At 49.7% G+C, this 23,473-nt stretch overlaps 1 protein-coding gene across 6 annotated transcripts in view; it reads left to right on the top strand.

Moving 5' to 3' along the window:
* The window catches only part of MAMLD1 (mastermind like domain containing 1), a 115,958-nt gene that overhangs the window by 27,510 nt on the left and 64,975 nt on the right, over positions 1–23,473 (top strand). The window lies entirely within an intron of this gene.

Here is a 23,473-nt window from a genome sequence, read left to right on the forward strand (position 1 = left end):
ATCTCCGAGTCAGACAGGATCATAAAGTTTTCTAGCCTAACCACACTTCTGATGCCCAAATTCTCTATTCAGTGTCTCCATTCAGTGGTCTCCTGGCACACGCTTGAACGTACATTTCCAGGGGCCGGAAAGTCACTCCTTTATGTGGCAGTCCATTTTATTTCTGGCCGTGTCTGACTGCACATACATATATATTTCAAATTCATCACCTTCTTTCTAAAATCATTCCCCGTGTGCTTGGTTCTCCTACCAGATGGTTCTGGCCAGGGCTCTGCCAGGCTCCGGGACACGCAGACTGAAGGGTGAATTTCCTTGGCTAACGTCCAGACCACTTTCTGACCCCAGCCTTCCTCTCCCACATCATCTCCAGCTACTCTGAGGTTGGGGGAAGGGAGAGGGAGAGAGAGAGAAGAAAGCGGAGAAGGAGGAAGGATCGAGAAAACATTAGCTTTCCAAAGGCCCTTATCGACAGTGGTTGCGAATATCCCTTCTTTCTTCCTCTATCCGTGGAGCTGAAGAGAACGTGCAGCACCGGCCTCTTTAGTACCAAGACAGTGATAGTTACCCTGCGGCATTCATTTTATTGACGTATAGTTGATTTACAGCGCTGTGTTAATTTCTGCTGTACAGCAAAGCGATTCAGTTATACACATATATACATTCTTTTGCATATTCTTTTCCATAATGGTTTATCCCAGGATACTGAATAGAGTTCCCTGCGCTGTACAGTAGGACCTTGTTGTTTATCCATCCTATATATACTAGTTTGCATCTGCTCATCCCAAACTTCCACTCCATCCCTCCCCACCCCCCTCCCCCTTGGCGACCACAAGGCTGTTCTCTGTGTCTGTGAGTCTGTTTCTGCTTCATAGATAAGTTCATTTGTGTCATATTTTAGGTTCCACTTATAAGTGACATCCTATGGTATTTGTCTTTCTCTGCCTGGCTTACTTCACTTCTTAGTATGACGATCTCTAGTTGCGTCCATGTTGCTGCAAATACACTGGGGCATTTTTTTTTTTTTACACTGGGGCATTTCTGATGTGGACTCAATAATGGATGTTCAGCAGTCATTTCCTACTCCTCTGACACAGTTGGAGTGTGCGACACACATATGCTGCCATCAGGGAGCTTCCAGGCTAGTGGAAGAGACAGGCCAATAAATAAATGTATCAGTGGCCACAGTGCAAACCAAACAGAAGGCGGCCTCCTCTGTGGACCCCGATAGCGCATTCTTTCTTCGGAAGGCGTTGGTTATTTGCAGCCGTGCAGTGGAATTCTTTCTAGAAGGTTAGTTCCTTTAGGGCAGGGACTGCCTCTGGATCTTCCACTGTCTCTTTCCCCATCAGAATCCCATTCACTCGTTAGGGTCTCACTCATATGTCACTTCTTCTGGAAAGCTCTCTGTCATCTCCTTTGTCAGAATTCAGTCCACAGCATCTCCTCAGCATGTGGACCAGGCGAGGCACTGAATATGAGATGCTGGGGAGGGATGCCTTCTGCCGTGCAGCAGCTCACCATCAGGCCGGGCTTTGTCACCCTCACGGCCTTCGATTTTGCTTTCCAGCACCATCTGACGTGTGTCATAGGTCGACCTCTCCCACTGAGCCCAGTGCCCAGCCCAGAGTAAGCTCTCAGGGGGTCAGATGGATGGATGCTAGAAAGGTCCAAACCAAGTATTCACATTCAGGGAAAGGAGGGGGACGTACGGCTCAGAGGCCATGCGCAATGAGTAGCGGGTCATGCCGGGCAGAAGGCGTCCCCCAAGCAGGTTGGCCTTTGCTTAGGCTCTCAGGTGGCAAATTCGGGACCAGCAGGGGGTCCAGAAGCCCAAAGGCAGGCCAGGGAGGGGCCGTGCTTTGGAACTTTCCCCAGAGGGAGTGTGGAGCCACCCAGATTTTTGAGCCGGGAAGGTGGTCAGATCAGTGTTTGGGAAAGATTGCTCTGACTGCAGCGTAGACGACAAAGCGGGAAGCAGAGACTGGAGGCAGGAGAGGTTCCCTGGGAGGAGTGTGGCAGGGTTCCAGGGGAAAGATGATGAGGCTAACCCAGGGCAGTGGAAGCAGACAGACGCTCAAGGGGCACAATCGACAGATGACTACCGCTCCAAAGACGGGTTCACGGGTGTTTCACCCGTACAGAGATGTGGGCGAGAATCTGCGATAGAACTACCGTTGTCAACAACTCAGAGACTTGAATGGTGTCGTGGGTTGAATTGTGTTCCCCCCAAAAGATATGTTGTGAAGTCCTAACTTCCACAGCCTAAGCCTGGGAAATAAGGTCTTTGCAGATGTAACCAAGTCAAGGCAAGGTCATTAGAATGGGCCCTAAGCCCGTATGACTGGTGTCCTTCTAAGAAGAGGGAAAGTTGGACACAGACACGCAGAGAGAAGAAGGCCCCGTGAAGACGGAGACAGACATGCAGTGATGTATCTAGAAGCCAAGGAACACCAAAGGCTGCTGGCAGCACCAGAAGCTGGAAGAGAGGCCTGGACCGGACTCTCCCTCATCGCCTCCAGCCTCCAACCCTGTTGACGCGCTCATTTCTGACCCCTGGCTTCCCAAACTGTGAAGGAATCAATTTCTGTTGTTTTCAGGCCACTGGTTTGTGGTGATTTTTTATGGCGGCCACAGAAAACTAATATGAATGGTACGAAAGAACAATTGAATGGGCTCTCAGGGACTCTCGAGGGGGTTTAGGAGGAGATATTCACGGTGTAGAAATCTGTCAGCGATTATACTGGTGGCTTGGGAAGAGATCGTCTTATATTTGTAACCCAGCTTGTCCCATTGCTCTCTAAAGAGATGCTCATTAGAACAAAAAAATACTGGGTGTTGCTCAGAACTTGTCACGTGCTGTTGTCAGAGACACAAAATGGTAACCTAAGAGATTACAAATTCCTTCTGCCCTGTGGCTTAAGTGGTAACCTCCTGGGCACAGACCGGAAGTTCCCTGAGAAGGTTAGTCACCACAGCCCATACACTGGGATAGACCTCAGAAAAGGAGTGACATACAGAGCCATGCGACGTGGATGGACCTCCACAACGTGGTGCCAAAGACCAGAAGCCAGGCACTGATGATCACATACTGTATGACCCGTTATAGGAAATGTCCAGAAGAGCCACAAGGCAAACTAATGGTTGCCAGGGGTGAGGACTGGGGGGTGGGGAGCGACAGCTCACGGGTACGAGGTTTCCTTTTTGGCTCAGGAAGACATCGGGGGACCAGGTAGATGTGATGGCCGTGCAACATTGTGAATGCCCCTGAATTGTACACTTTAAAATGGCTAACTTGACAGGGAGATCAGCTCTGTGCTTTGTGACCACCTAGAGGGGTGGGATAGGGAGGGTGGGAGGGAGACGCGAGAGGGAGGGGATATGGGGATATATGTATATGTATAGCTGATTCACTTCGTTATAAAGCAGAAACTGGACGTCCGTGGTGGCGCAGTGGTTAAGAATCCGCCTGCCAATGCAGGGGACACGGGTTCTATCCCTGGTCTAGGAAGATCCCACATGCTGCAGAGCATCTAAGCCCGTGCACCACAACTTCTGAGCCTGCTCTCTAGAGCCGTGAGCCACAACTACTGAGCCCACAAGCCACAACTACTGAAGCCCACATGCCTAGAGCCCATGCTCTGCAACAAGAGAAGCCACCACAGTGAGAAGCCCGTGCACTGCAACAAAGAGTAGCCCCTGCTCGCTGCAAATAGAGAAAGCCAACAAACACATGAAAGGATGCTCAACATCATCACTAATTAGAGAAATGCAAATCAAAACTACAGTGAGATATCATCTCACAGCGGTCGGAATGGCCATCATCAAAAAATCTAGAAACAATAAATGCTGGAGAGGGTGTGGAGAAAAGGAACACTCTTGCACTGCTGGTGGGAATGTGAATTGATACAGCCACTATGGAGAACAGTATGGAGGTTCCTTAAAAAACTACAAATAGAACTACCATACGACCCAGCAATCTCACTACTGGGCATATACCCTGAGAAAACCATAATTCAAAAAGAGTCATGTACCAAAATGTTCATTGCAGCTCTATTTACAATAGCCAGGACATGGAAGCAACCTAAGTGTCCATCGACAGATGAATGGATAAAGAAGATGTGGCACATATATACAATGGAATATTACTCAGCCATAAAAAGAAACGAAATTGAGCTATTTGTAATGAGGTGGATAGACCTACAGTCTGTCATACAGAGTGAAGTAAGTCAGAAAGAGAAAGACAAATACCGTATGCTAACACATATATATGGAATTTAAGGAAAAAAATGTCATGAAAAACCTAGGGGCAAGACGGGAATAGAGACACAGACCTACTAGAGAATGGACTTGAGGATATGGGGAGGGGGAAGGGTGAGCTGTGACAAAGCGAGAGAGAGGCATGGACATATGTACACTACCAAACGTAAAATAGATGACTGGTGGGAAGCAGCCGCATGGCACAGGGAGATCAGCTCGGTGCTTTGTGACCACCTAGAGGGGTGGGATAGGGAGGGTGGGAGGGAGGGAGACGCAAGAGGGAGGGGATATGGGTATATATGTATACGTATAACTGATTCACTTTGTCATACAGCAGAAACTAACGCACCATTGTAAAGCAACTATACTCCAATAAAGATGTTAAAAAATAAATAAAATAAAATGGCCAACTTGGTTATGTGATTTTTACCCCAATAAACAAAATTATTGCGGGCTTGAAACCAACCATATTTTATTATTTGGTTTCTGAAAATTTGGAGATCAGTAATCCTGTCTGTGGCCCTGAGGAGGGCCGGGCAGCCCAGAGGGCCCGAGTGAGCGGACACTGACTCTCATTTGGAATGAAGGGCAAGGTCACCAGACCCTCCTGGGCATCACTTCTGGGTGGATTGAGTGCCCCCTGTGGTGGACAGGGTGTAGAATGGCAGTGGAAAGAGGCCAGGCCCAATGCATTCGTGCCATCGCTTGCTGGGAGCCCTCCACAAAGTCCAAGTGAAATTATACGGGAGACTCGCCCAGAAAGCTGGGAAAGTATAGACTGAGTAAAGTGCATTGACACATCCTATGAAAGGCCGAACACTGCGCACACTCCCATGCTCTGAGGTTCTGGAAACTGAGCTGCTGGTGGGATGGTGTCAGCGCTTTGCTGAGGTGTAATTGACAGACAATTACTATACATAGTTGAAGCACCATTGGATTAGTTCTGTCACGTGTATACATCACCACAGTCCATAATGAAGATACTCATCACCTCCCAGGGTTTCCTTATGCCCGTTGGTAATCCCTCCCTCTTGCGCCTCTCCACCACCTCCAGGCGACCAGTGATCTGTTTTCTGTCAATCCTGAGTAGCTTGCATTTTCTGGAGTTTTGTATAAATGGAATCAGAGAATAGGGATTCTTTTATTTATCCATTCACCTGTTGATGGGTATTTGGGTTTTATCCAGTTTGGGGCGACCATCAATACAATGGCTGTCAACATAAACATACAAGTGTTTGCGTGGGCATACTCTTTCGTTTCTCTTAGGTTAAATACCCAGCAGTAGGATGCTTGGGTCATAAGGTGTATTTCTTAACTTTTGAGGACACGTTCCCAGGTTTTTCGAAGTAGTTGTACCATATCACATTCCATGCTGGTGTGATTTTTTTAAATCCATGGCTTTCTATGGGGTTGGCAGAAGTCCGTGGCTTTTCACAGGTTCTGCATCAAATTAGACATTGGGCTTGATCCAGAAATAACCTTTGGTCTATATTATGAAACAAGATGGGAAGGAGGGGCAAATGGTGAAGGGAAAACCGAATGAGGGGGTCAGAGGTTTCGGGAAGGGAGGGGCCGGCGAAGTGCTCACAGCCTGCTCTAGCTGCCTGCTGAAGAAACCGAAAGTTCCTGGAGAATGAGTGGACCGTTTTTCTGGGCGCCCACTTCTAGGCCCTGGAGCCCATCTGTGTGGCCATGTTATTGCCTGCTTTTGGGAACCCGTTGCAACCGGGCGGCATCCTCTTGGCCTCTAACTTGGAATGAGTTTCTTAGAAAGAGAGGGCAGTTGTGCCGTTACCTGTTTTCCACCCTTGGACCGCTGTTTTGTAAACCCTTCTTTTTCCTGTTATTTCTTTAAAGCCTGACCGGAGAGAGGCAAGGTGGAGAGGGGGCTTGGATGACCCCACGCCTTCTATAAGTCCCCTACCGGAGGGACAGAGACCTTTGTGCCCGGCATTGCTCTGTGGCTTTCAGGGGTTGTGTTTGGTACTTGACTTCAATGAGTAGAACTTGAGTCCAGTTCCAGGGCCCCATCCTAGCCCTTGACTTGCAGAAAGGAGTGTGTTGCAGACATTTCATATCAAAGCTCTCATCTCTGCATCTCTGAAATTTACACGACCAGCACCTACGGGAGTCTTTCCCACCCTGGCGCAGTACCGTCTGGTAGGCCTGCCCTTTAGCCAAGCACGTGTGCTGGGTGCCTTTCCCATCATGCTAAGAAGAGCAATGACAGCAGTTGATCCTCTGGAGCAGACCTGCTCCTAGGGTGGCTTTAAAAGAGCACCTGATGGGTAAATTCTATTATTATTGCCGTTTACAAAGGAGGGCGCTGGGCTTCCCTGGTGGCGCAGTGGTTGGGAGTCTGCCTGCCGATGCAGGGCACACGGGTTCGTGCCCCGGTCCGGGAAGATCCCACATGCCGCGGAGCGGCTGGGCCCGTGAGCCATGGCCGCTGAGCCTGCGCATCCGGAGCCTGTGCTCCGCCACGGGAGAGGCCACAACAGTGAGAGGCCCGCGTACCGCAAAAAAACAAAACAAAACAAAGGAGGGCGCTGAGGCACGGAAAGGGTCAAGTCTTTGATCCCTGTCACATGGCCAGGGAGTGGCAGAGCTGTTCAGAAGAAAAAGAATTCGTGCAAGGACCTCCTTTTCCAGCAAGATGAAATCCAAACATGCAAGTCAGGAAGGAAAGGCACGCTGCTCTCGGACCTCCATCACCTCGCAGAGCCTGGGGAAAAATGAGCGAAAACAAGCGCCGCCCAAACTGAACTGCTCCCAAAATCCCAAACTGCAGCTTTGCTTCGTTAGTCTGTTAAAATACGGGTGCCCCGGGCTCCTCTGGGTGCCGATGGGGTCCCTTGATGCTCAGCCATTATTGCCTGGATGACCCACCCTGTTCATATTTTTCCACTAAAATAGGAACACACTCGTTCTAGAATTTCTCTGTGGCAGACATTGGCCAGGTTTGGGCCCCCACCAAGGGGATGCAGGCAGAGGAGCAGGGCTTGCCGGATAGCCTGCGAGAGCCGTCAGGGGCCTGCCTCAGCCTCTCCCTTGCCTGTCCCTCAGCGCCCTCTCCACTCCAGTTTCCATCTCAGAAAGCTGCTTCTCAGCTATTTCCCAGGAAGGACTGACTCATGATCCCAAGCTGTCTCACTCGGGAAGAATGTTGGAGTGCCCGTCGATGATCCCAGGCCATGGGCACAGCCTCTGTCCGAATGGGCCCAGCCATTCTAAATAAACAAGTAGGCCCATTTCTGGAAACCAGACATGGAGCTCTCAGGAGAACCTCTAACTAGCCATCAAAAGGCTCATTATACCTGGGCATGGGGCACGGAGGGCTGTAGGTCATAGGGTCCTTACAGCAATTGTGATGGGTGGTTTCTGAGCTCGCTGGGGCCAAGCTGGTTCTCAACCTGGAAGGGAAGATGCTTAGTACTGGGTGCTGGTGAAATGCCTCTCAAAGGCTGGGATTCTTAACTCTTTTTGTGCTATGGTTGCCCTTGGCTTTCCGGTGCAACTTAGGGACCTCTGTCAAAAAGAAAGAAATAAATGTTTTTAAATGCACGAAAGAAAACAATGCTATCGCAAAGGATAGCAGTCAGGTCAAAATAGTATCAAAATAGTTATTAACAAAACAAATTTGTGACATTTATAGACGTCTTTCTTAACACAGTAAATAAGATCTAGCAGTAGGTCTCATAATTACTGTAACTTCAAATTGTGATATTTGGAGATCCCTGCTACGACTGTAATGTGAAATAAAAATATCTGTGATTTCTCTTGGCGACACAGTCACAGGTTCTGTAAATATTACTGTGGTTTGTTGCCAACATTCATAATTGAAGGAAATGCTAAATTTCTGTTAGAGGTTAATGAAAATAGAAATGTAATTTTTTTCCTCATTCGAGTTTACAGACTCGCTGGGTTCTGTTCATGAGCCCTAGGTTAAGAGTCCCCTGCTAAGGCAACACTGAAACCTATTTAATTAGGTGGGATCTTTTTCCCCTGATTCCTCAGCTGAGTGAAACTGTCGACCTTACACCTTTCTCTTGTACTGCACTTTCCTCTTACTGCCAAAGCACAAGCAGGGAACTTAGATTCCAGTCCAGCTCCCCCACTTATGAGCTGTGTGACTTTGGGTGGATTGCTGAACCTCTCTGAACATCAGTCTTCTCCTCTGCGAAACAGGGATGATAACAGGACCTATCTCCTAGTGTTGACACAAGAATTAAATGAGATAATACTTGTCAAACATCCTGCCACTGCGTTGGTCCTTCATAAAGGTCAGCTAAAATAATTATTATTATGGAAAGAATTTATCAACCAAAAGGCAGCGCGTGTGGACCACTATAGCAACCTGCCTTATTCTTTGGTGATTTATCTCTTTGCTGTCTCCATGATCCCAGAATAGAACGCATAGGATACACAGACAGCGGAGGGGGCAGTGGTGCAGTGGAGTTGGTTCATACTGGCTCCCCAAAGCCAACTGTTTTCAGGAAATTTACCAGCTGGTTGATATCATGTTGGTAGCTCAAAATCAGCCACAGTAAGAATATGAGAATAGTTTCAACAGAAATCATCAAGTGCTGTGACAGAGCTCTTGTTTTTCTTTGTTTTTTTTTTTAATTGGGGTATCGTTGTTTTACAGTGTTGTGTTAGTTTCTGCGTACGGCGAAGTGGAGTTCCCTGTGCTATACAGCGGTTTCTTATTAGTTATCTATTTTATACATATAAGTGTATATATGTGTGACAGAGCTTTTAATCAGAGCTATTTTTTCCCTGGAAAGCTGCTTGTTCAACATTTACCTGCACACTACTTGGTGGGGGGTGGGGGCGATGGGAGGCCACTCTTATCACAGTGATGTGGGGCAACCTATACTGTGTCTGGGAAAAGCCTAAAACATCAGATGGGTTTGGGGGGAGAAAACTAAGTGTTTCTTGTGGTCCAAGTTAATTTCATTTTCAGTCTATTGGTTCTTCCATCTACACAGTTTTAGATCAAGGAAAGAACAGGTTTTTCTTAACGAATGTTCTCAGTTCTTGATAATTACTTCCATTTCAGCAATTCTGTAAAAGGATCTATTCTCAGATGAGGAAAAAAGAAATCTCTGTTCTCTTTATCTGCCGAGTACAAGTTTTTTCTTTTTAACTTACAATCCAGTATTTCTATGTCCTGGTCAGCTCTTATCTGTGAGATTCCAGTGTGTCCTTCCCAGAGAGTTTTGTAAAGACGCACAGCAGAAAAGTGACTTGGCTGACTGTGCAGCCCTGTTAGCGTTCCTTGAGTCCAAATGTTGGCTTAGACGGTGTTTTCGGAACTCGTAAGTGGATGTTTATGTCTGCGAATGGCAGCGCAGCATGAACTGTTTTCAGACGCTTCTCTGCTAGCTTGCCACAGCCTATAAGCCATTTGTATATACTGCTCTCCACTTGTGAAAGGAAATACGATGGCAAGAGAACTTAAAGCTACGGAGACGTAGAATCCGGCAGAGGAGGAGGGTGATGGAGTCGTCAGCTCCCTCCCGACCTGGCAAAGACCAGGCAGCCTCTCTTGTGGGGATGCTATGGGGTGCTCCAAAAGGGAAAGTGTACCCGTTTTCCAAAATGTCTTTTTTAAGTGTAAGTTTCACATTTAGGAAGTGGGGGGAAGGGAAATGAGCATTTTATAAAGTAAGCCAGAGAAATTGGCTCCTAGAGTTGACATAGAAATGGTGTGTGGATGTGGCTGTCAGAAATTGAGCCTGACCTTGAACTTGACAGGAGTAAGCCTGAGCCTCGGAACTGGGTGTGTCCCTTCTCCTCTTGTTTGGCTAGTGTCCTGTGTGTTTTGGGCCCTGATGGGAAAGGAACTTCCTGGAGGGCGCAGAGCAGGGGCCCACCTTACATTGTTTGTCATCCAGAGTCGACACTGAGGCCCAGAAAGGGCCAGGGACTGCCGAAGCCCCACAGCGAGGGAGCAGCAAAACCTTTCAAAGCCCGGCCTCCTGACTCCTAGGCCGGCTCGTAGTTCTGTCCCAGTAGAATGTCTGCAGCCTGCGTTGGTCTCTTTTGCTCTCTGTCACCCAAAAGTGTTTGCAGCCAAGTAATTTTTGAATGTTGAGACCCTTTTCAGGGTCATCCGCTGCAAGGGGGGATTCCCGGCCCCTGCTCATCACTGGTCGCTGTGTACCTGCCCCATGCCCGGCTCTCTTCTAGGGACTGGCAGATAGCATGGGCTCGTATTCTAGTCAGGAGAGACTGGACAGAAAAAGAGTCAGCGTGGCTGTCTGCGCCATGACAACATTTCACCCCACCCAACGGCTTGGCCACTGTGGCCAGGTTCCCCTCTGCCAGGACCTGGAGGGGGGTCTAGAGGAAGACAGTGCCACTAGCTGTTTGGTGGGGCTCACCACACGTCAGCGACTGTTTAAAGCACATTACAGATACCGTGCCTTTGATCTTCACCACAACCCTACGGGGCATATGCTATTACTATCATCTCTTTTACTGATACGGAAACAGATGCACAGAGAGGTTGAGTAACTTCCCCAAAGCCACACAGCTAATGAGCAGCAGAGCTGAGATTCAAACCCAGGCAGTTGGGCACCAGAGTCCATGCTTTAACTGCTCGGCTACTGCACTCTCAGGATGGGACAGTATCTGAAGTCACCACGTTCAAGGAAGGCCCAGGCCAGGGTCCAGCCCTAGGTCCTCCCTACTAAGGGTGAGTACCTTCACCCTGGAAGGAGCTCCGAGACAGCCAGGTGCTAGCTGGGTGTCACCAGGCCTGGCCAGTGCCCCGTTCCCCTTTCTCAGCCCAAACACCTCTGCCGGGGAAGGAAGCCCAGCTCCGTTTGCTTCACAGAATCACGATGAGGCTCTGAGGCGCCAGCCCTGATCACACCAGCTCCCCACCCAAAAGTGTATTAGCACTGACTACCCTCCACCGTCACTCTGGGTTCCAAGCTGGGGCACCAGGTTTTGCAGAGAATGGGAGACCGTTGTCATGCCGGGCGAGCTGGTTACCAGCACCGCCTGTACCAAGGAGCAGTCTTGCAGGCTGCAAGGCCATTTCAGCCTTTGGTGTGCACGGTGCCTCTTGGGTTTGGCCTCCAAGCCAGGTGGGGAGGCTCTAGCCGAGGCCGCTGTGGTGAGCAGGGACATCGTGAGCAACAAGCTGGACCAGAGGCTGCCCAGAGGCTGTTTGTCACTGTGTCTGGGAGGCTGTCACCACTTCCCACACTGCCCTGATCTCAAGCTTGCCCTACAGACCTGCCCAGTGGGACCCTTTGCTGCCAAGGTGGCTTTCTCTGGCCCATTTCCTTCTTCCCTGGGTCCCAGGAAGCCAGCTGTCGCAAGCTGTCAGAGCCCCGGGAGCAGAAACTGCACTTCCTGACGGGAGAAGCAGGCGGGCCACAAGTGAACTGAGTCCACTTTGTATGACTGGCCTGTTTGCTTTGCACGTCACATTATTTCAAGTCAGATTTAGGGAATCAAATTTGAGTCATTAAAACCATATGATTGGGCTTCACTGGTGGCACAGTGGTTAAGAATCCACCTCTGGGCTTCCCTGGTGGCGCAGTGGTTGAGAGTCCGCCTGCCGATGCGGGGGACACGGGTTCGTGCCCTGGTCTCGGAAGATCCCACGTGCCGCGGAGCGGCTGGGCCCGTGAGCCACGGCCACTGAGCCTGCGCGTCCGGAGCCTGTGCTCCGCAACGGGAGAGGCCACAGCAGTGAGAGGCCCGCGTACCGCAAAAAAAAAAAAAAAAGAATCCACCTGCCAATGCAGGGGACACGGGTTCGAGCCCTGGTCCAGGAAGATCGCACATGCCGCAGAGCAACTAAGCCCATGCAACACAACTACTGAACCTGCGCTCTAGAGCCCACAAGCCACAACTACTGAGCCCATGTGCCACAACTACTGAAGCCTGTGTGCCTGCAGCCCGTGCTGCACAACAAGAGAAGCCACCGCAAGGAGAAGCCCACGCACTGCAAGGAAGAGTAGCCCCCGCTCACCACAACTAGAGAAAGTCTGTGTGCAGCAACGAAGACCCAACGCGGCCAAAAATAAATAAATAAAATTAATCAATTAAAAAAACAAAAACATAAGATCTAGAACCATATTAAAAGTCAAGGATTGAAAATGACCGCACGGAATGTTCGAAAGCTAATATGGTGTTAATGTGGTCATACTGATTTTCATGGAAGGAAACATAGTCACTCGTAAGGAGGAGGAATTAGCAAATCAGCAGATCAGCGGCCCTGGGATGCTATTTTGTGCGACCCTGAGGCCCATGACCCGACGTCGGAACACCTCAAACAATCCTGACTGTGAAGAAAATCCTGTTAGTTATTCACTGGGGAACAGCGTGTGAAGCTCTCCCCTGTCCTAACACTGTGTCCTCAGCCGGCGCCCTGCCCCTTCCAGGCTCTGGCTGACTCAACCATCCCCCAGGACAGAGACCCGCTCCCCGCCTCGCAGGGCCACCTCCAGACTCAGCCTCTCCCCTTCCTGCATCCCTCAAGGTGGCCTGTCCTTCTCGGCCAGCTCCCTGCCATTCTGCAGCCCTTTGTGTCCTGTGGCCAGTCCCTCCCCTGGTCCAGCTGTGCACCTTGTTGGCAACTAGAGCTCAGCCCAGTGGATGCGGCCTGGGTGGATGGGCTTTGCCTCAGGTCCATATGGAGCTGTGACAACCTCCGCCACTAATGTGATCTCTCCGTCTCTCATAAATAGCCTGACAAGTTTGTTTTTAATCGAACTGAATACTATTCATTGTATTCCAATTGCTATACTCCTTCAGCCACCTCAGGCATCACAAACCCAACTTTGGAATTTTTGAGGTATGCACTTGCTGGTCCCTATCTTTCTTTCTTTTTAAATTCTTTTATTGAAGTATAGTTAATTCACAATGTTGTTTTAGTTTCTGGTGTACGGCAGAGTGACTGTTATACATATATATATATATATATATATATATATATATATTCTTTTTCATATTCTTTTCCATTACACGTTATTACAATATACTGAGTAGAGTTTCCTGTGCTATACAGTAGGTCCTTGTTGTTCATCTGTTTTATATATAGTAGTCTGTATCTGTTAATCCCAGACTCCTAATTTATCCCTCCTGCCACCTTTCCCCTTTGGTAACCAGAAGTTTGTTTTCTATGTCTGTGAGTCTGTTTCTGTTTTGTAAATAAGTTCGTTTGTACATGTTTTATTAGATTCCACATGTAAGTGATATCATATGACATTTGTCTTTCTCTGTCTGACTTGCTTCACTTAGTACGGTAATCTCGAGGTCCATCCATGTTGCTGTGAATAGCATTGTTTCATTCTTTTTTATGGCTGAGTAGTATTCCAGTGTATGTATAGAGCACATCTTCTTTCTAGTTACTGCAGATGATCAGATCAGCTCTCCTACTTATTCAGGGACCTTGAGAAATCATCTGAGATGTCTTTTTGTTCCCTTGCTCCCGCTTGGCTTCTCTTGAACAGTATTTCTCAGATTCCCTCCCTTCTGTGTAAGTATCACGTGCTTCCTGTTTTGGAAACGCAGCGATTGACACTCACTGGGCGGCTTTGAGCCCAGGGCAAGTCATCATAAGCCTGCTCTGACCGCTTCGGAGTTTGTTATGGAGGTGTGGCTCTCCCCTCCCCCGGTTACCCGAGAACACTGTTCTGAAGACAGAAGGTAAAGTCAGGAAAGTGGAGAGAGGCATGAGACAGGGAAGGAGAGAAGAAACCCTGTTCCATGAGCAAGAAACAACCAGTTGTAAGCTCAGAGCTCCAGACCATCTGGAGAGGCAGCAGCATCGGACAGAAGCAGCCGAGATGCATCTGAGTCAGAGGCGGAGCACAGGGGGAATGTGACCTGAGACAGAGTAGAAGGTAAAGAGACCCCATACCCAGGGAGTCCCGCGCTCGTGAAGAGACTCATTCCCACAGAAGGAGAACCCAGGCTCTTGGGAGAAAAACTTCAGGCTTCTTTGCAGACGAGAATGCCCTTCAACCTGGGAGTGATAGACCAGCTGGTGAGATGGTTCAGCTAGACTAGAAGATGGTGATGGATGAAGGGGTTTGGGAGGCTGCCTGCTCACTGAGGACCGAGGTGAATGACAGGCCTGGGCACAGAGGGAGGGAGAGCATTCTGGAATCACGCAGAACTGCCAAAAAGGGCCATAAACCACCAGATGGGCAGCTACTTCCAGATTTCCAGAAAAGAAATTCCTTAAACTGGATAGCGTATGTGGTTCCAGCCAGCTTGCTGCGGCTCCCTGGGAAAATTGTAGAACACGTTCCTAGAGCAATCGCGAGGGAGTGGGTAGTTAGACAAGAAGCCAGCAAAAAGCGGGTCCGAAACGAAAGCAGAAGGAGCAGGTCTCCCTCAGAGCCGCCACTGGCTCACGGGAGCAGCGCGTCCGGTTAGAATCTTCTCTCCTGCTGGAGGAGCAGGTAGGGCAGAGAAAAGCAGGCAAGTGTTTGGACCTCAGCAAAGCCTTTGGCAGCGGCAGTTGTGGAATCCTCGTTTACAGCCCAGTTACGTGATGTGCGACCAATGAAAGGAGTGAATCCAAAGGCCGTGGATCATGGATTCGTGTCCCCCCTTAGAGAGGGGAGTCTCGAGGCAGGTTTGGCCCTGACGTAGCGCCAGAGGGTGATGAGTTCTCTGTAGCGGGAAGTTAGAATCCAAAGACATCTTGACGAGCTCAAGATTGACATGCGAGATTGAACACGGACAAATGGTAAGGTCCTATATTTGGGTCCTGAATCCATGTGTCCAAGAATAGGATGGGGGAACCTGGGTTTGAGAACAGCTTCTAGTTGACCGTGATCGTGATTCAGCAGTGAGCTGGGCCTGCCGTCAGGGTGACCATGGCCTCAGGCTGCAGCGTCTGCCATGGCCCACTGGGTGTGAAGGCGCAGTGACTGCCGTGGCCGCCCCTGGAGCCTGGAGCTCCCCACTTCCCATCCAGCGATATACACAAGCAGAGGTCGTCAAGCTGGGGAAAGACAGGCTGATGAGCAGCTTCCAAATTACAGGCAGTGTAACCAGTGACCTCCCCGAGCTGGGACTAGAACCCAGGGCTCCTGATTCCAGCTTCAGAGCTTTGCAGTGAGCGGCTGAGTACAACCCCACAGGCGGCATCGTAATCTGCCGCGTTCCGAATACCAAGCCTTGGGCTCATTTCATTCTGATTCTTCTGAGTATATTGACAGATGCTTTGAGAGTTGGAAAACACTTTCATGGAAAGCAGAGACCCTATCGGCCTCTAACTTCCAGTGCCCAAGGGAAACTCAGCAGAGATCCTCTCTCATAAAAAGCAATTTCTTATATGACTATGAAATGAATTTCATGAACCACCATAGGCTTCTTAACCATTAAAAAAAAAACCTTATTAAAACAATACGTTTTGGATATGCACCAAGGTTACAGAGGTAACAGGACTTTACTGAGCCTTAACTTCGCTGCAGTACAAAATGAAAAGTTTGTCTCTTTTCTTATACCTTCTCTACGATTCTCTCATACTTGCTTAGTATAAGGAAAAAGAGGAAGGATGAATCAGTATGACACAGGCAGCTTGATTGGATGAATAAACGGATGGCTGACGGGATGAAAGAACTGCAAAGTCTTGGCACAGAAGTGTTTATTTGGAGCGTTTCTGAATTCCAAATCAACTCTGTGCACATTTGAGCATCAGGAACGGGTGATAATCCATCTGAGTCTTGAGCTCTGTGGGTCTGTAATGGTCTTAGGAATATGCCTTTTAATCTTTAGCTGTTGGAACCCTTAAACCACAGAAATATACATTTGTATTTGACCCACAATGGAGTTAGGTGGTCCTGATTTGGGTTTTGAAGAAATCAGTTTAGAAGAATACAGTAGATAAAATCAAGGAGAAACCAGAACTTCATGTTTCCTGGCTGCCTCCTCAGGTGCACAGAGCTTGAAGCAGGACTTGGTTCGTGTTCCCGAACCTTCTTCCTCCTGGTAAACTAGCACACTGCACAGGGCCCCTCCCCCCAGCCCACCCCACCCCCAGTTTTAAGCTCCAGCCAAGGGCATCGTTTTTTTTCTGACTCAGGGAAGACACTTTTGATCAAGCAAAAATGTCCTATTTGCCCTGGTATTAGCACTTGGGCTTCTGGGTTGGAACAGTCTTTGCTTGATAAATAGGCTAACTTTGCATAGGGCTGGCCATAGACATCGACTTGTGTAGTTTGAACTGTGGAGATCCGCACTTACTCTCAACCCAAGTAGCCTACCAAAAGCATTCACGTCAGTGTTCCCCTCCAGCTCCAGCTCTTCTAGAAGCCGGAATCGGGCCATGTGTTCAACATTGCTCTTGCCTGTTAGATTGCATTTGTCTTTAATGCCTGCTTCTATGCATTTTGTTAACTGTGTTCTCGAAGGGAAGTGACTGGGGACCAGTACTGAAACGCACAGCCATTTTCCCACTTTCTTCAGTAACTGGAGCCATTGTTGCCAACTTGTGATAGATAAATATCTTTGAAATTAGATTGTTTCCTCCAAAGCTGATGCTAGCAGCCTTGACTGTTTTCTTTCATTTATGAAATAATATCTAAAATATTTGCAGAGAAGGATTTCCAAGAATGGAGAGAATTTATTGCGTCAGAGTGAGTACTGAAGGCACATTTGCTCCCATCAAATGGGATTTCACATGAAATCTCTAAGTGCAACGGTAAGGTTTTTCTTATTCGAAATCCATCAGGAGAGCGGAATGTATCCAGGAAGGCAATTTTTTTTTTTTTTTTTTTTTTTTGGCTGCGTTGGGTCTTCGTTGCTGCGCGCGGGCTTCTCTCTAGTTGTGGCGAGCAGGGGCTACTCTTCGTTGCGCTGCGCTGGCTTCTCATTGCAGTGGCTTCTCTTGTTGCGGAGCATGGGCTCTAGGCGCGTGGGCTTCGGTAGTTGTGGCACGTGGGCTTCAGTAGTTGTGGCTCACGGGCTCTAGGGCGCAGGCTCAGTAGTTGTGGCGCACGGGCTTCGTTGCTCTGTGGCATGTGGGATCCTCCCGGACCAGGGCTCGAACCCGTGTCCCCTGCATTGGCAGGCAGATTCTTAACCACTGCGCCACCAGGGAAGTCCCCAGGAAGGCAGTTTAAACATGAACTCTTCACAAATCTTTTCTAGCCTAATGGTCTTTATTTAAAAAAAAAAAAAAAAGGCTGCTCTTTTATCTCACTGCTCCTTAGGCCACTTGTTACGTACCCTCCCCTCCCCCGATATGCCTTCTTAGGTAATTTTCTCAGTTGGACCCGTCACAGTGTAGATGGAGACAGAAGGCTGGACCGTGCGTGCAGACCTCGAGGACACCTCTGTGCAATGCCCGGTGACAAGTGCCACATTTCGTAGCCGTGGCCTTCCTTGTTTCCTCCCACTTTCTTTTTAGAGCACTCTGGACTCTGAGGTTGCTGAATTCTTGAGCCTTGTCCTAATTCATGATGCAGGGCTCTGATCCCCAGATGGCCTTGTTTAGAATCTGGGGGCGGGGGTCACACGCGTGTTTGGCTGAATGTGGAAAGAGGGGACCCCAAACTCTGCACGGCCCCACTAGGATTCCGAAGGCGGCTGAGGGGCTTTCCAACAGCCGCTGAAGGGAAGTCTGTACGCTCCGGCTGGGGACTCATAGTGGGTGGAGACCCATTGAGGCAGCGCCAGCCGGCAGGGCTCATAGGGTCACCCAGGCCAGACTCTTTCGTCTGTTGAAAGAAAGTGAACCCCGGAGAGGTGAAGCGGCGCGCTCGTCGGCCTTGGCAGGGGGAGGCAGCAACCTCAGTGCTGCCGACACTTTGAAGAGAGGCGGGGTCGCTGGACGGCCTGGGAGGCGGCCTCGGATATTAATTAGGCTCCTTGGGTCAGTACCTTTTAGAATGTGGACCAGAGGGTGAGCGTTAGATGGGGCGCCTGTGTCCAGCCCAGCCCACCGCAGTCTCGGGAGTCAGTGAACCTGACGTGTGGCGTCAACTCTCCCTGCCCATCGTTCCTCATCCGAGGATCTGCCCCATTCCAGTCTCTGCCTTGATTTCCCTCTCTGCTCACGAAGAGGGTTACCTTACAATCTCTAGTTTGCCTCCCAAAACTAAGATTCTGGGACTCTAACCAAGCGTCACTATAAAGGGGCAGGGGACAAAAGGGACTGCTTCCTTTTGTTCAGTTCATTTGCTCAGAGGTGCTGAAAGGGGCTGCCTTCCCCCAGAGCCTCTGTCACAGGGACTTTCAGGTTCAAGTCATCATCTGACCCTCATACGGTACACGTGAAAGGCGAAGAGCAAAGGGCATCAGCCCTGCTTTGCAGACGAGGAATCTGAGGGTCAGAGAGTCAATGATTGCTTTAAGATATAAGTGCAAGCCAGGTCGCCTGGCTCCGGTGTTCAGCCCACAGTTTCTCCCAGGTCCCCAGCTACAGACGCTTTGCAAACCTTCACGCGCCTGCTTCGGCCTGCTGTGACAGCTGGCAGCAGGGCCCAAGTGGCACACGTTGATAAGTTGTTTCTACACGCTGAAGCTATTGCATGCCGAAATTGCCACAAAACCAAGCCACTTCCTCCCTAGCCCAGCATCTCCAGTTATTGCACGATAAGTCTAGGGACAGCATTGTTTAAAAGATCATTTCGAGGGGAAAAGAATCTTGCTTTCATATCTGCCTCAGGGCCACAGCTGAGGGGAGAGCAGGGGCAGGAAGGGAGGCGAGCACCTTAGGTTCCCTCCTCTCTGCTGGCGGTGCCGGAGCCGCCCGAGGGCTGCTGAGCAGAAGCCCAGCTGGATGGCAAGGTAGAGGGGCCAGGCACCCACTGATGGAGACATGATGGACTGATGGACTGATGGAGACATCCCCCACTTAGAAAGGGAGCCTTTCCCCCTGGGCCTCTAGTGCTTGAGTACTTTCTAGGACAGAGAGAGAGAGAGAGAGAGAGAGTCTCTGTCTGTCTGTGCCTATCTTTGTGTGTCTCTATATGTGTGTGCCCGTGTGTATCTGTCTGCATGCTTGTGTGTGTCTGTGTGTGCCTCTGTATTTGTATGTCTTTGTGTCTGTGTGCATGTCTCTGTGTGCACGTGTGTGTCTATCTGTATGTGCGTTTGTGTGTACCTGTGTGACTGTGTGCATCTGTGTCTGTGTGCGTACCACCGTGTGAGTGGCGTGGTTTGGCCCTGCAGAGGACACCGGGACGGTTTCCTGACGCCCACCACCCCCAGGCCAACCGCAACCTTGGTGATCAGCTGTGGGGAAGCTTAGGGGAACTCGGCTTGTGGGCGTTCAGCACACAGGAAAGCCAGCACCTAGAAGGGCCGTCGGGACTACCACTTTAAATCCCAGGGCTCTTTCAATTTTCAAAGCACATGATGTCCGGAACAGAAAAAGATGATGCTGAACAAGTTCAGGGAGAAATGAGGTCTTGACGAAACTTGGCCTCACATCACCTTGAGGCTGTTTCTGCTGCAGTCGATCACGTGACAAGATCAGCATTGTTAACCCTGCTGTAAGGCTGTCTCAGTCTGCCCTCATTTCTGTGTGTCCCCAAGTTCCAGAAAACTCTGTTCTCTGCTTGTTGTCATGGATGGACACTGTGTGCTGCTCGGTCTCAGAGTCGAATCCGTTTCCGGGCAGGGCCAGCTGGAGACACAGTGATCCCAGCTGACTTGTTGGTTTGGGCAAGTCTCGTCTCCTTAAAGCAGGATTCTGCAGTCCGAGCCCACTGTGTGGGATCGCAGAACATTTGTACTTGCCAGGAAGCCCCAGCCCCAAGCTGATTCATCACTGAGTGGCATGGGACGGTCAGGGGAGTGTGTGGCGGACAGGCATTTGTAACCTCAGTGGCGTGACATCCCAAATCTGAAAGGAGGGGGACTCGGGAGGTCCCTGGCAGTGGCAGCAGCGATGTCAAAATTCAAGTCAACCAGATCTTGAGGTATTATTTCCAAACCAACTTTGTAAGTTGTTTATCGATGACGTGGGTCACTAGGGAAAGGTTGCGGCACCACCGTGTCATTAAGGGAAGAAAAGGCCTGTTGACACCCCATTTCAAAAGGAGCTAGTCCTGCTAAGAGTGCAGGATACAAACATTTTTTTTCTCCCCAAACTTAAAAGATGTGGCTTCATCGTTTCTCTGAAAGGAACAACTTTCTAAAACCCCAAGTTAGATTAAGGAGTGATAATAATTTGGGCTTTATTTAAAAAGCTTAATTAGTATATAATTTACATACCATATAATTCACTCTTTGAAAGTACACAATTCAATGTGTTTCACTGTTTTGACTTGTCTGTTCTGGACATTTCATATAAATGAAAGCATACGTCATGTGGTCTTTTGCGCCTGGCATCTTTCACTTGGCATGATGCTGTCAGGGCTCATCCACGTTGTAGCGTGTACCAGTACTTCATGACTTTTTATGGCTGCGTAATACTCCATTGTATGGAGAGACCACATTTTGCTTATCCAGTCACCAGCTGATGGACATTTGGGTTGTTTCCACCTCTTGGCTATCATGAATAGCGCTTCTGTGAACACTCATGTACAAGCTTTGGTGTAGACATGTTTTCACTTCTCTTGGATATATACCCGAGAGCGGAATTGCTGGCCCATATGGCTATTCTATGTTTAACTTATTCTGGAACTGCCAAGCTGCTTTCCAGAATGGCTGCACCATTTACATTCCCACCAGCAATATGTGACGGTTCCAATTTCTCCACATCACTTTGGGCTTTTTCAAGTCAACTTTTACAAATGGAAAGTGGTGTGTTTTAGAATATTGTATTTATTAACACAAGGCTATAATTATATGCCTTGTGGCTCTTGAATACCGTCAAAGCGGTCCTTTCAAACGCACAGAAATATTGAACAATGTGTTACGCCTTCCTGAGGACACATGGGCTCCAACCCAACGAGTCACCAAGGCTCTAGGCTGAGGGTCACGAGTCACCAAGGCTCTAGGCTGAGGGACTCCTTCAAATGGTTCTAGGGCAGCCGCCACCCAAGCTTGAATCCGTTCACACGCAGTGGTAGCTGTTAGACTTCTGTACAGAACTTTGTGTTTTACACATGAAGAAACTCACTCTTCAAGGTTAAGCAGCTTTCCCAGAGCCCCATAACTCATGACCTAGAAGCCAGCCCTCCTGCTTCACGGCCTCTCCTTGGGCTCCGAGGCCCTGACTCTCCTAACATCTAGAAGGCCGGCCTTCTTCACTCTCGACCCGCCTGTCTCCAGCCTGGGCTCTGCCTGCCTCTCCCAGGACTGGCTCCCGCTGGACCGGGGCATCTCACTTGACTCCTTACACCTTCACACCAAGATTGCCCGTGGCAGATCGAGATTAGCAGCATCCAGTTCCTTTCGAGCGGGGTCACGTGCTGCGATTACAGCCCAAAGTGCCCACGACTGATCTGTTCCCCACGAGGCGTCCTCTGCTGGAGGTCTGGACGGTAGTAGTGGCCTTAGTCTCCTGGCCTGTATTCAGCCCGCCATCAGGCCGTGTGACTCTGCACTAGAGGTCCCTCCTTCCCACTGCTTCCTCTCGCTTTCCACGTGGCCCTGCAGCCCAGTTTTGTCTACAAAAGTTTGTGATGCGTGCTCCACTTCAGAGCTGCTTGGGATCAGAGGATTCCCGGCTGCAGCTTCATGGGGCAGACAGGGTAATAACGGTCCAGAATAGGGCGTTCTCTAAGTGCCGAGAGCCAAAGCCAGCCCTGGGCTCAGAACGCTCTAGCTCCTAGTAATCCAAACAAGAGAGGATCCTTCACGACCAGAGAGTAAACAAGCCCCAGAGCCCCCGGAGGGAGCCCCCCCTGGCACAGGCCAGCCCTCAGTGGCATCCACGCCTTTGCTATAGAAAGATTTTTATCCCCAGTGTATGAGTTCGCTAGGGCTGCCATGGGAAGGTTCCACAGACTGGGCGGCTTAAACTGTAGACAAGAATTTTCTCACGGTCTTGGAAGGTAAAGTCTGAGATCAAGGTGTCAGGAGGACTGCACTCCCTCTGAAGGTGCCACGGGAGGATCCATTCCAGCTCTCTTCTAGTGCGTGCTAGTTCCTTGCCGTATGACAGCATAACTCCAGTCTTCACGTGGCCTTTGCCTGTGTGCGTGCCCCTGTGTCCAAATTTCCCCTTTTTATAAGGACACCCGTCGTACCGAATTAGGGGCCCACCCTACTCCAGTATGACCTCATCTTAACCAGTCACATCTGCAATGACCCTATTTCCAGATAAGGTCTCATTCAGAAATACTGAAGTTTAGGACTTCAACACATGAATGGGGAGGGGGAGACACAATTCAACGTTAACACCAGTGTACACGTCTGAAGACAGATTTGAATTATTTTGCCATCGACATTACCTTTACCCGACTAGATGGGTTCGATTCCTCTGTAAGCCCATTTGAAGTCCAGAGATCTTTTGGCTTTTTCTTTGGTTTGGAAGCTAAATTTCACCCTTGAAAAAATGAGGACCTAATATCCAATGTCTTCTATCCTGACCAAAACTATGCCCAATAAGCCAGAGACCCAGGATGGGACATCGTGGTCTCAGAGACTCCTTTGGCAGTGGCAGAGCAGGACCTGTCTCGTCACCTCATCTGGGGAGCGCAGAGGAAGAAGCAACTAAGATGGGGGATGCACTCGGGGATGTGGGGTGCACCCAGCTTGGCTTCACAATGCAGCTCACCTTTATACCTTCCAGTCCGAAGCCCGAGGCTCTTTCTGCTGCTTAGTTCCTGGGGGGCAGGGGACTGGGACTCTTTTGCACTTGCAAAGGTTTCAGTCCTTCAGTGTTGCTCCATCCTCACGCTCGGCTTGCCTCCTTGCCAAGCGCCTCTGATTCGGTTCTTCGTTTCCTTCCTCTGTCACGTCCAGACTCGGGGGGCAACAACGTAGATCTGACCCTGACTGGCACTTTGACGTGGACGTCAGGCGTCTGGCAGAATCACAGGTCTGGGCAGCAAGAGGTCCAGTAGTAGAGGCTTTGGCTAAGATGGAGAGGGGTGAGCCAGTGATAACCCTGGGGGCCCTCGGGTGCCTCCAGAGCCCAGGCTGACGGGGCAAGAGAGACTGCCCTCAGGCCTCTGCTCCGAACCTGAAGCGTGAGTACAGCCCTCACCCACCGCGCTCCCCACATGAACAGGCTCCAGAGCCCCAGAGCAAAGCCTCTCCCTGGAGCATCGACTTACCTGATGATGGGTGGCGCGGGGGGGGGGCATTTTCTTTCTGTATTAAACCTGACACG

Source organism: Stenella coeruleoalba, assembly GCF_951394435.1.
Source record: "Stenella coeruleoalba genome assembly, chromosome: X".
Taxonomy (NCBI): Eukaryota; Metazoa; Chordata; class Mammalia; order Artiodactyla; family Delphinidae; genus Stenella; species Stenella coeruleoalba.